This window comes from Zophobas morio, unplaced genomic scaffold, assembly GCF_036711695.1.
Source record: "Zophobas morio isolate AGI-343-1 ecotype UQ-CSIRO unplaced genomic scaffold, CSIRO_AGI_Zmor_V1 ptg000017l, whole genome shotgun sequence".
Lineage (NCBI taxonomy): Eukaryota > Metazoa > Arthropoda > Insecta > Coleoptera > Tenebrionidae > Zophobas > Zophobas morio.
The window spans coordinates 17,344,649-17,358,070 of NW_026972122.1; the positions used below are offsets into that span (position 1 = coordinate 17,344,649).

Consider the following 13,422-nt stretch of genomic DNA (forward strand, 5'->3'; position numbering starts at 1 on the left):
TAACTAAATGACATTAGTGACATTCAAGATACATAGAAAGAATGGTATACCGACTCCGCCATTAATTGATACCCAAAAGTAGGAACCAGATGTTAGTTTAAAATTTTTCCACTAGATGGCGCAGTAGTACACGAGGGACCGTCAAATGCGCTGTCAAAGTTGACATTAATAGACGCTTTTGAAATTTGCAGCGTGTTTGCAACAGAAACACCACAAATTGTAAAAGGGAGCCGTTCTCTAGCCGTTCAAAATGAAAAAGTGTGTTCTTTGTGGGCATATTAAACTTCTCAGTCGCGATATTTCGTTATTTCGGGTTCCTGCGGTAAATAACAATTCAATAACAGCTAACACTATTTAGACCATTTTTTTTCAAAAATATGATTATTTATAGGATGGAAACAGAATAAAAGTCTGGACTGAAGCTGCCGGGTTTTTATTTATTCCCAAGACATATATTTGTATGCAGCATTTTGAAAACAAATATATAAGAATACACTATGATCATGAACATGTTGTTCGAAGAACATTAACTCCTGATGCTATACCGACTATAAATTTAGGTTGTGCAAGCACTGGAAATTCCTGTGTTTCCACACATCCTTTTCCTAAATGCCCCAAAAAGGAACAAACCTATCCATTTCCACCACTACAAGGAAATATGTATGTATAAAATATCCTGATTTATCCTAATAGCCTGCCGTTCATATTATTTGAAGAAATTCCACACCGGATGATCCAGTTGTAAACTTCGGTTATACCAATACCAAAAATGACATTTCCTACCAGAGTACCTATCCTATTAAACAATATCCTAGGAGCAATAAAACCCATCCAGTTGAAATGCTATCGATATATAGGTATGTATTTCTAAACAGCCTCACTTTTCATGACTTACCATTTGGTTGAGTCATGTCCAAAAAGTGGAAAATTACTTACAATTATTCAGAAATTTGTGAATTGTTGCCTCTCACATGGGGTATTCATCAACTGCCAGATAAAATTATTATAAGCCACGTAACAACTGACGTCCCAAGAATAGACAAAGCCATCGTTATTGAAGGAGAAATTTCAAAAATATATTTGAATAATATTTGCCGCATGATCGATACCACATTCACGAACTTTCAAGATGTTCTTGATCTGGTCAAAAAAGTGGATGCAGTAACTTTGTGTCACGGTACTGGAATAGGAAACAAAACTAGCCAAAACTGTAATGGGGAGAATACAAGAAACAACACTAGACGCTGTTTATCTTGCGCACTGTTTCGCAAAAATTTGTTAAAAAAAAATTTTTCGTTCAGTGGCCATAGCCAAAAGTTTGCGAACAAGCAAAGAAAAATGAAAAATAACTACGTACATTTGAAAAGACAACTACATGATAAAACAAATGTAATAGAAAGTTTGCACAAAAGGATGGCAAAAATAAACAACATGGGCGAGGTATTATCTAAACTACCTGAAAATCAAAGATTGGTAGTACAAACATGTTTGAATACAGCAACACAAAAAACTAATGGGAAAAGATACACCAAAGACTGGATATATTCTTGTATTCTGATAAGAATAAAAAGTCCAAAGCTATATCGCCATTTACGGAACAGAGAGTTACTTCCACTACCTGCACCAAGCACAATATCTAGATACATAAAAAACATTGACAGCAGCTACGGATTTCAAACAAAGTTATTTGAATTACTAAAAGTAAAGTGTCACTCTATGCCTGAATATTAACGTCATGGTACTTTAATGGTAGATGAATGTAAGATAACACCCAGCAAACATTTTGACAAAAATCGCTTGGAAGTATTAGGTTTTGTTGATTTGGGTGATTACACTCCAATATCTCAAAGAGACCAATTAGGTGACCATGTTTTAGTCATAATGTTTCAATCCTTTGCCGGAAAAAATATGCAGGCAGTCGGTTGCTTCCTGTCAAAAGGAAATGTATGTGGAAGTACTCAGGCAAAACTAATTTTGGAAGCAATAGTTCTTTGTGAAGCAGCTGGACTCTTTATTGATGTGGTGACATCTGATGGAGCGACATGGAATAGATCAATGTGGAAGCATTTGGGTGCAGGTAATCCACAGGCTCCATGGGTTATCCATCCCTGCAATGATGTTAGAAAATTGAGGATGTGTTCAGACTTTCCACATTTGCTAAAGTGCTTAAGGAATAGACTTGTTGCCAAAAAAGAATTCCACGTGCCCACAGGTCATGTTCAGCTGGTTCATTTTCAAAGGTTAATTGAATATGACGCTCAATTTGAATTTAAATTGGCACCCAAATTAACACTGAAACATGTTGATCCACAAAACCATGAAAAAATGACTACGCGCTATGCCTTTCAGTTATTCAGTGGTACCGTTGCTGATGCTCTGTCAATGTTAAACAGTAAAAATATACCTGGATTTCTCGATTGTCAAGCTACAATAGAGTTTTGTAGACGCATCAACAAGCTGTCTGACATCTTGAATTCGAGTAATGGTTTTAGTGCGCTGCGATTACAGTCACCACAGTATGAGGAGTTAGAAGACTTCTTAATATACTTAGATTTGTGGGAATCGTGTGCTGACCAAGAACATTTTTTGACTAAAAATACTGCAGATGGTTTGAGGGCCACAATAAACACAACCCTCGACTTACTAAAATATTGCACTGAAACCTTAAATTTCAATTATTTAATGACGTCACGGATTAACCAGGATCCATTAGAACATTTTTTTGGACTTCTACGTGATTGTGGTGGCTCAAATAACTGTGCTGAATCAGTTCAAATCGCCCAGATCTTTAGACTGATGTCTTTATATTCATTGGTAAAGCCACCTAAAGGTAGTAATGTTACTGGTGGCAATATGCTTGAAGTTCTTGTAAATGATAAGCAAAATATCCTAAACTGCATTTCATCAGAGAGTTTATCGAATACAAAGCAAGAAATTGACCTTCAGTTGGATCGAATTCTAGATGAAGACATCTCAGCTGGAAGAGAGATCAATTTCAAGGACAACGAAGAAGCGTTCGCTTACGTCTGTGGGTTCCTTGCCCGAAAATATAAGTCTGAAGCATGTCAAGACTGCAAAAACACCATCATCGGAAACGGCGTGGAAAATTTTAATACGTTCATCGCCTTAAAGAGTAGAGGGCATTTAATATTTCCATCTTCAGAACTGCTAACACTTCTAGAACAAGTAGAAGCTGTGATTGGCGGAACTCTGAAATCAGATGTGAAACGAAATGCACTACTAGACGTCCTTCATGAATTGGAAAAACGAAAAATTAATCATTTTATAGGGTGCATGCAACACAAATTTAGTTTAACTAAGAGAGTTATTTTTTCATTTTTAATATTAAGAATGAGTTTTGCATGCAAAAAAGAAAGCAGGAAAAGAAGCGTTGATAATAGAACTTCTAAGAAATACGCCAAATTAGCGAAATTAGTATGAAATTATTATGACTACCTTTTTTCAACCAGATTTATTAATTTAGTTTTGTTTTACTTTCTTATTTCTTGTTTTCTCTTTGATTTTCTTCGACATTTAGTTATCTGTTTGGTAATTCATGTTTTAAAATTGAATTTAACGTTAAAATATGCATGAGGAACGATTTCAGTTATCCCAGAACACCGTTGTTTTATTTCTTAGATTAAAAATAACTTCAGTACCAAAGTAAACAATTTTCAGCGTTTCTTGGAAACAGACTGGCGTAAGATAAAAACAACCCCACTAATCGCACAACTTTTGCGTTATTCTTCGTCAAACATTCACTGTTCGGGTAATTTTCATTCAAAATCTTACGCAACAATCACGACGAAACCAGATATAACTTTAAAAAATCACAAAAATAACATAATCAACACGTTATTTTTTAACGACCAACACAGCATGACAGCGATGACAGCACCCATACTTGACAAATGTCAACACTGACAGTCCCCCGTTACGCTGGCGCCATCTAGGTGAGATTTCATCTGGACCCTAAAATTGAGTAAACTGTTTTCATTACAAATGTCAAAAGTCGGTGTACCATTCTTTCTATGTATCTTGGTGACATTATTAACGTCGTCAGCGCCATCGTAATCCAAACTGACATGTGATAAAGTAAAATCATAGAAAAAGTAAAATGAGGCTTAGCAGAAAGCAGATGCACACTACACTACGCCCTTGTGCTGCACCCAGCTGAAGTGTTCAACATCAAAAGTTAGCAGTATGTAGACATATTTAAAAAACCGTTTTTTAAATAGGGTAATTTTTTTTATTTAAATTTTTTTTTGTTATAAAACGGTGTTTCCTTTTGTTGTAACAGTTGTTATATTAAAACTGTTTAACAGTTTTAATTCAATGAGCAGTTAAAATATACTTTTTTCCATAAATTAGCAAGTATTTGTTATTTCATAGAGTCAGGGTTTCCTTATTAATGGCAGAGATATGTAACATATCTCTGATTAATGGTAACGTTAACCACCACTTGACCGACATTTATCACGATTGAAAAACTGGGCCTAAAAATCTCAAACATTTTTAATAAAGTCACTAGATAGATTCTATCTTGGACGACAATGCACACTTTATTAACCACAGAACATAGAGAAGCCCCATAGTTTAAATCAAATGACGGTTGAGGACTTCTCAATTTATGTTGGTAGCAGTGTTTGTTTCTAACTAGGAATAAAAGTAACTAGAAGAAATGTCATAATTTTTTAACGAGGCGTTTTATTTTCGACAAATTGACACTAGATTTACCAGAATATTGCAAGCTGCTTACTGTTTCCTTCACTTTCATTCAGGTCACACGAATTACAATTATATTGAAGCAAGGTTTTTATTGGCATCGACTATTTAATTTTGGCGGTTGAGGACTCCAATGTCAATAAGGGTGGTTTTGCCATGGCCGACTAGTATAAAGATTATGGCCTGTCCAAGAGGTACATAGATAAATAATACTACGTAAAATAGAATGCAAACTCGGCTGTAATGCGTGTCCCAGGTTTGTGTCTAGGCTTATGTACCGGCCACATAATAAGAGATAGCACTGATAGCAGTGAAGTATTTTTTTCCAAAAATTACTTGGCGACAACTTCCACAGCCAATTTTAAGAAACAATAAAAAAACTAATGTCATTTATGATTAGTATAAAAGTGTCATTTGTGTGATTATACGTGATAACAAAGCGTAAAATATGAAACTATGCAGTGTTTTGAAATGTCTAAACACTAAAATTATTAAACGCCATCGTTTTCCCAACCCCTACAAATACAAAGAGCGTTTTAAAATTTGGTTGGAACGGACAGGGAATCCAAATTTAAGCAAATTAGATCCCACGAAAATATATAAAAATGGATATTTTCTTTGCGATGTACATTTTAAAGAAACGGATTTTGGCCCCAATCAAAAACTTAAAAATACTGCCATTCCTACAATTCAAATTATGCATGGTAAATATTTGTGTGCAAGTGAATGCCATAGATAATTTTTACAATAATTTCAGATAATATGAACGACTCCGAAAGACACACCCATGATCCCGTAAACCCTATTTCTATACTGGATTCTCAAAAATTTTGTACTGAAGTATCTCGAAATTCCAGAGAAACCCTAAACGAAACTTTAAACCAAGAATCTTCTCGAATACTAAATTTACATTCAAATTCTAGGAATATTTCGCGTACAGCCCGTAGAAACAAAATTAAGGTAGCTTCGTATCGCCAACGATTGAAATTATACTCCAAATTTGAAGTAAAATTAGAAAGCAAAATTTTAAGTCAGGATGCTATAAATTTTTGTTTATCACAATTAAAAAGACGAAATGTCAAACCAAAGGGTCGCAGGTTTACCACTGAAGATAAATTATTTGCATTAATGTTTTATAAACAGTCTGGGAGATGTTATAGAAAAATGAGACAGATTTTTGCACTGCCTTCACGTCAAACAATTATGTCTATGTTGAACAAAATTCCAGTAGACGTTGGTATAAACAAAATAATTTTCGACAATCTTAAAGAATCTGCTTCAAAATTAAATAACCAAGATAGAATATGTGCATTAATTTTTCATGAAATGTCCATAATGCCCCACATAGACTATGACAAATATACGGATACATTTTTCGGATTTCAAAATTTTGGATTTGAACAAAATTTACAGATAGCAGATCATGTTCTTGTTTTTTTCATTCGCGGAGTGTTTAAAAAATGGCAACAGCCAATATACTTTGCATTTTCTTTTTCGTCTACAAAATCTTACATATTGACAACTATTATAAAAATTCTGGTTGAAAAAATACAAAATTGTGGATTCAAAATTCTGGTTACAATTTGTGATCAAGGCCAACCAAACCAAGCAGCTATAAATTCTCTGCTAAAGGAGTCGAAACAACGTTATATACATAAAGGGATGGAACCTAAAAGAAGAATTTTATTAGGGGATCAAGAAATTATTCCATTATATGACACGCCTCATTTAATTAAATGTATTAGGAACAATCTGCTTACTAAAAATTTAGTGTGGAAAACAAGCGAGGAAATTTTGGTTGCAAATTGGAAACATATAATCGATGCGTACTACAGTGATCAAACATGTGGAGAATTACGGGCTCTACACAAAATTACGGATCTCCACGTAATTCCGGAAAAAATTCAAAAGATGAAGGTGTGCTATGCGACACAAGTTTTGAGTCACTCAATGGCATCGACTATTACGCTATTGGTTAAATCTAGTAAATACAAATTTAAAAATAATTAACAGATTCATTTACAATTTAATTTTACAGCCGAGTGCAGTTTAACAAACGAGGCAATGAGAACAGCACGAATTATAAAATTTTTTGACAAGCTCTTCGACAGTGTAAATGGCAGTACTTTTCAACCACGGTGCGGAAAACCATTTTCTGGGGGCGTATTTAAATCTTCTGGTCATAAACATTTTTGGAAGGAAGCTATCAAAATTTTGGGTGATATGTATTTCGTCGATGAGGCCGGAAAAATGGTAGTACCTCCGTGTATAAAAAACTGGATTGCAACGTTAGAAGGTTTTGTGGATTTACATACAATTTTAGTAGAACAGGGCAGGTGCAAATATTTTTTACCTAGGTTTAAATCAAGATGTTATTGAAAACTATTTTGGCAAAATCAGAAGTCAAAGAAATCGAGCAACTAATCTAACGGCAGCCCAATTTAAGGAAAGTTTCAAATCTCTATTATTACGCAATTTTTATAGTTCAAATTCAGTGGGCGCAAACTGTGAGAAAACGAACATACCGGATTTATTTCATATTAAAAGACTTGTGGATAAAAACATAAATCAACCTTCAGTAAATGAAACGAGTTACGAAATTTTAAACGTGAATATGTACATTTCAAAACTGTCTCCATATAATTTAGAAAAAGATCTTCATAAAAGTATTGTTGGTTATGTGTCTGGCTGGGTTACGAAAACATTAAGAAATTTGAAGTGTGAATATTGTAAAACCCAAATTTTAAACAATTTTTCGGAAGACGAACAATGTTACAAATTAATACGTATAAGAGAATATAATTGTAATAACAGAAAATTGCAATATTGTAAGTTAGATTTTATAAAAAACATTAACAGAATTTATAATATTTCAAGAATCGTTTTAAACAATTGTACATCTTTCGACAACATCAAAAACAAAATTTCGTTTATAGTATCTCATCATGTCAAATTTTCGTTTCATTGTGAACATAAGGAATTAATTGAAAGTGAAATATGTAATAAAATTATATATTTAACAATTTTTACGTTTGTAAAAGGTTTGAATTTAATTTTAAGCGGTCGCGATACAAGAGTTTCCACACATAAAAATGCATTATATCAAAACGCTTGTATAATGTACCAAAAAAAATTAAAGTCAAAAAATCGTAGACAATACTAATAAATTGTATATTATTCTACTCTGTGTTTTTGATATTATTAGTGATAATAAAAATAAAATATTAATTATAAAATATGCAGCAATGACGCATCTAGTAGTTCATGCTTTAGCACCGGCCACAAGGCACCAGGGGGCGTTTATTGAGACCAAAAATCAAGTGGGAGTTTGCATTCTATTTACGTAGTATTATTTATCTATGAAGAGGTACGATACGTGTTGCCATCTATTAATAATTACACTTAATAATTTAGCAAAATTTTAATTTGACTTGACATTATGGGACTTCAAAACGTGTAATGGTGGTTTGTTTCGGTATGAATGCCTTTGTGCCTTTCAAAAAGTGTTAATAATTCTTTTGTCGTTTTTGAATTATTAATAGATGGCAGCACGTATGGTACCTTTGGCATTCCTTTGGACAGGCCATAATCTTTATACTAGTCGGCCATGGTTTTGCAAAATCAGCCTCTATGTCGCTTCTCTATGTTCTCTGCTTTAACCATAGATTAATATAGATGCGACATAGAGGATATAGCCAATAACACGTGACGTCACGCTGTGGCGGGAACTCAGCGTTTGACAAGCGGCGTGAAACTCCATAAGCGACAATGTTAACATTTTCGCATTTTATTTAAAAGTGTGGGTGTTTATTTAGAAAATAAACACGTGAATAGCTTCTTTCATATCTTTTCTGTGTATCAGGGTGCTTTTTTGGCGATTTGAGTTTAGAAATACATAATAAAAATAAAAATACAGAACACTGTTTTGGTCTGAATTCCGTGTGTTTTAAGCGGGAAATTGGAAATTAATATTTTCGTTTGAGGTTACTGTGACGGGTTTAAGTGAAGGTGTGTGATTTGTTTTTAAAGTATTATGAATAATTTAAGTGATTGAGTGCAAGTAATTTTAGTTTGTGTTTAGACGATGTCCCTACCATAACAATGAATACCATTCTAAACTTTTTTATTTTTAGAGTAAGTAAAATAATCCACAATAAAACTCGTGTCTTCAAAAGTCTAGAGACATTTATTCAGTTTTCTCTTTTTTAAACAACTGTGTTATTCAACATTACAAGTATTATGAGTGGATTTATTTTGATATCCTAAATTTTGTGATGGAACATAATCAGGATGGTCCACATCCGACAAATCTGCAGGTTTACCTAAAAGAGCACCAATGTAGTAATTTATTGGAAACTGTAAATCTAATAGGTAGGTACTGTACCTAAAATAAAATGATCCGAACAAACATAGGAATACTTTACTTTGGCTTCGTTAAATCCACTCGTTTCAAGGCTTTTAACCAAAGCTTCTGCCTTTTTCCCCATCCTGTATATATTTACCTTTATTGTTGCTAATTGCTGCGAAAGGAATATAAAATTTGTCCGCATTTCTGGTGCTTCGATTTGCGCAACCCACAACAGCACAAAATTTAGGCATTTTCTCCTAAAATACAAAATATTATAATATTAAGATGCTAGTGTATTTAAAAAACATTGATGTACATTAACAAAGAATTAATTTGCAAAACAAATAATATAAGATGCAGCGAAGTTAACCTGTACATCACATTGGAAAACATTATTTTTTAAGCATACTCAAACGTTATGGTGCGTTTTACAGATATCTACACAGTCTAGAAACTGTAACAAACTTACCAAACTATAAAAACACAGTCGACACACTCTCAAATTTAAATGAATTCCGAAAATATTAGCATTGACTCTTATGAGAAAACCGGCTAGTTGTCAAACGCTGCCATCTTGATGACCTCGGATGACGTCAGTGTATTTGGCTAATTGACATTGGAGTCCTTAACCGCCAAAGGCAAGCGCCAAATTTAAATAGTCGACGCCCATAAAAACCTTGTTTCACTATAATTGTAATTCGTGTGACCTGAATGAAAGTGAAGGAAACAGTAAGCAGCTTGTAATATTCTGGTAAATCTAGTGTCAATTTGTCGGAAATAAAACGCGTCGTTAAAAATATTATGACATTTCTTCCTAGTTAGAAACAAACACTGCTACCAACATAAATTGAGGAGTCCGCAACCACAGTAGATCAGTAACGAAACTTCAGCAATATTTGCGGAACGGGTGTGACCTTGGGAGCCCGTTCCCGGGAAACACGAAGATTCAAATATTTCGTATCATTCGTATGTGATTCATATAATACTAATAATTTTACACAAAAATAAAAATGGGTGGCATGTACTAGTGACATTGGCCATTTTTTTCTTTCTTATAAATTATTAATATATTCAAGCAAAACATTTTTATTCAATTTTGACGTTTTAAACTGCGTTTATTAAATCCTTAACAAGCCTGACAAATAAGTTGTTATCCACAAGTGAATTGCAAAATTTTTATTTCACTCTTAATATTTTTAAATCACTCACAAAAAAATAAAAAACAACTTCAGGAACATAAACATTTTGCTTATTATTTTTAATAGTTTTCACAGAATACAATTTGTTTACAATTTTCACTAAAAGGTTGCTGCAACTAAATCAGTATTGTTTGACATATTTGTTTGGCTCTGTGAGACGTCAATTTGGGAATTGTATAAATCCCACACCAATACAATTCCAAAGTGTGTTTCGGAAACTATTTACTACAGATTATTTCGATACGAGTGCAAGAACCAACTGTGAAACACTATTTTATTTGAAATGAAAAATTTGCCAAGGTGTTCTTTTAAACAAACTTCCACAACACATCTCCCCTGTATTCCAGCCTCTTCAACAATCATTAAGTGATGTGAGTTACCGGAAACTCACCTTGAAAGAACACAACTGTTTATGGTATGTTTGTGGATACTCATTAATACGAAAATTCTTACACCACCACTTTTGCGAAGTTTGTTGTGAACTTTGCACATTCTTACGAAGTGGTACATCCTGTTTTAATTGTGTGACATTTTAAAGTCTTCAATGAAGATGTGATTTTTGGCAATTTAATGATACCACCTAAACATTTTGCAGTTTATACTCCGATGGGTAATACATTTTGAGTTTTTCCCAATTTATGCATCGTAGTCGTTAACTGGTTTGCGGCTAAAAAACGAACCATACAAAAATACCATTCCACCACCCCTGCAAAGACTTTCCTCTTGATTACCTCGTTTCAGTTTTTATTAGTTAGAATTTTTTACACACTAAAATTTAAAAATAAATCTTGGACCGCTCAAACACGCACACATCGAAAATTAAACTATTTCGTTTAACCTGCAGTTTGTTGACCTCTTTAGCCTGGAATTTTCTAGTATATTTTACATGTATCGTAAGTATCAATTACTTTGTTAAAATAAATTTTACGTTTGTTTTTAACCTCATAACCCAACATCCCGTATGATCCCGTAATTAATATGACATTTCTTGTTGACAAAACCAGACAAAACGTTCACCGAAAACCTTAAAATGAAAAAGAAACTATGTTCTTCAAGGTCGGAGCACCTTTAGTGACGCTAGTGACCTCTTTATGTCGTTCCGTAAGCTCCCCATGTATTTCTTATGGAATCAGCTGAGACTTTCATAGCCCTGCCGCAACCGTCATTTGATTTAAACTATGACGCTTCTCTATGTTCTCTGCTTTAACCGCAGTACATGATACCAGTACCGAAACTTCGGCAAAATTTGCGTTACGGGTACGGGTGTAACCTTGATGAGAGTCCATTCCCGCGAAACCAGTGATGGCGGAACCATGGTAGAGTGCCAAGCAGAACGAAAGGTGACATGGGCGGAGCTTCAGATGCGCGCCTATGTCTTACCAGTGACGTAACTGATTTATCATAAAATGTAATTAAAGTAATAGATGCTCTGAGGACCCTATTAAACAAAATTCTTCTTGCTAATAAATATAAAGTGACAAAATAAATAATAATAACTTAAAAAAATAGGAGGCACAAAACGTTTGCACCAGACATACGAAGACAGTACAAAAGTAAGACAAATTAACGGCGCTACTGCCCTATGTTTCCATCCCCCGAGAGCTATGAATAGACTCGACCAACGTAATTTGCTTTACTGCGCAACCCATGTGATGGCCCTTTTCGTTTTAATTGTCACTCCAAAAAACTTATTTCAACTGGAATTAGTTGAAAATCAGAATTGTAGTTTTCACCTATGGTTTTCACGTTCCATTTTATTTATAATTTTTGGTATAAACAACTCCACGGCAACGATTTGACGCAACCCACTTTATATGTATAGCAATCTTAATTACTTGAATTATTTTACTTTCGAATTTTTTCCTTGCCAAACTTTGAATGAAATCAAATTAAACGTTTGAATCAATGCAAATATTTGAATATCACAGATTTGATAAAAACAAAGCAAAAGTAAAAGTAACTGGATGCAAATACACAAGTTATTACGGACGTGTGGCGGCAAATTTAAAGCGGCACCAGAGCGCTATAAGAGTGTAGCGATAAAATCTTAATTTAATTCTAGAAGACAGCAGAATTACCCATAGGGGGCGTTGTAGCACGAGCGGAGTTTGGGGCTCCTGGCTGTGGCTGTTCTCCTACCCACGACGGTGAGTCTATCTATCGCAAGCACTGCCGCACAGCACCTCTCAATTACGAACATGCCGTACGAGCAGGCCCTTACGGTCGCAAACTCGTGGTTGGGTCTCGACTATTGGGCCAAGTCGACAGCGTCACGTCATCCCGATCGCCCCTGACTTCTATTCTAGGCCTGCATCCTTTGTGCAAATGGGGCGACCGCCCGCTCAACAAGGAACCGCGCACTTCGCTCCCACCACGTGTTTCTGTGTTATTTACCTCAATTCCATTTAAATGTTCAATTTCTATGACAATGATATTAAACGACAACTGAACAAGTGTTAAAGTTTCAAAAAAAGCAATAAACAACATTTAAATTCGCTATACACTCTCGTGAAATTTTAAAACAGCAAAGAATTCTTATCTGAGATTAAGATTGGACATCAGACAATTTATATGATGCAAATATTAATCAACAAAATATTTACATAAAAAAAACAACTAGCAAAGATTTATAAAACAAAAAAAAAACAATTTGGTGTGAAGTAAAACTTGTGCAGACAAAAATTACCTGAGGTTTGGAACTACAGACCATGTAAATTTACGTTCAATTTAAATTATACAGCAAAGAAAACAAAAAAAATTGTATGAGGTGAAAAATTGCAAAGCTAACAAAATTACATGAGTTTAATATTTTATGTCCATTCGAGTTATTGGTTAATTTTTAAAAGTGAAGTTATTCAGTTGCATGGTGGGCCATTATTTTACATTCGCCCAAACAAACACATAAAAAACATAGCAGACAATCTGGAGGTGTAAAATGGCGTCGGACGAATGCGTCCTTAAAAAAAAAGCGTCAAAAATGTGTCTCCCAGAAATGTGATCAATCCTGTGGCGCTGTGCAAATAATGGTCTAAATCAAAAGAATAAAACGCACGTCCCACATGACCCACAATGTTGTTAATTTGTTCAACGAGATTTTACAGTTCAAACATGTGCTCGGTTTTGAAAATAATGTTTCAAGATGGCCGCTGC

At 34.2% G+C, this 13,422-nt stretch overlaps 1 long non-coding RNA gene across 1 annotated transcript; it reads right to left on the reverse strand.

Moving 5' to 3' along the window:
• Positions 1-8,955: 8,955 nt before the first annotated feature.
• LOC135130050 (uncharacterized) lies at positions 8,956-9,736 on the reverse strand. Its single transcript, XR_010280664.1, has 3 exons — positions 9,543-9,736; positions 9,110-9,330; positions 8,956-9,047 (listed from the first exon to the last, which is right to left on the reverse strand). It is a non-coding gene; the product is annotated as an uncharacterized LOC135130050 (long non-coding RNA).
• Between the last annotated feature and the right edge of the window lie 3,686 nt (positions 9,737-13,422).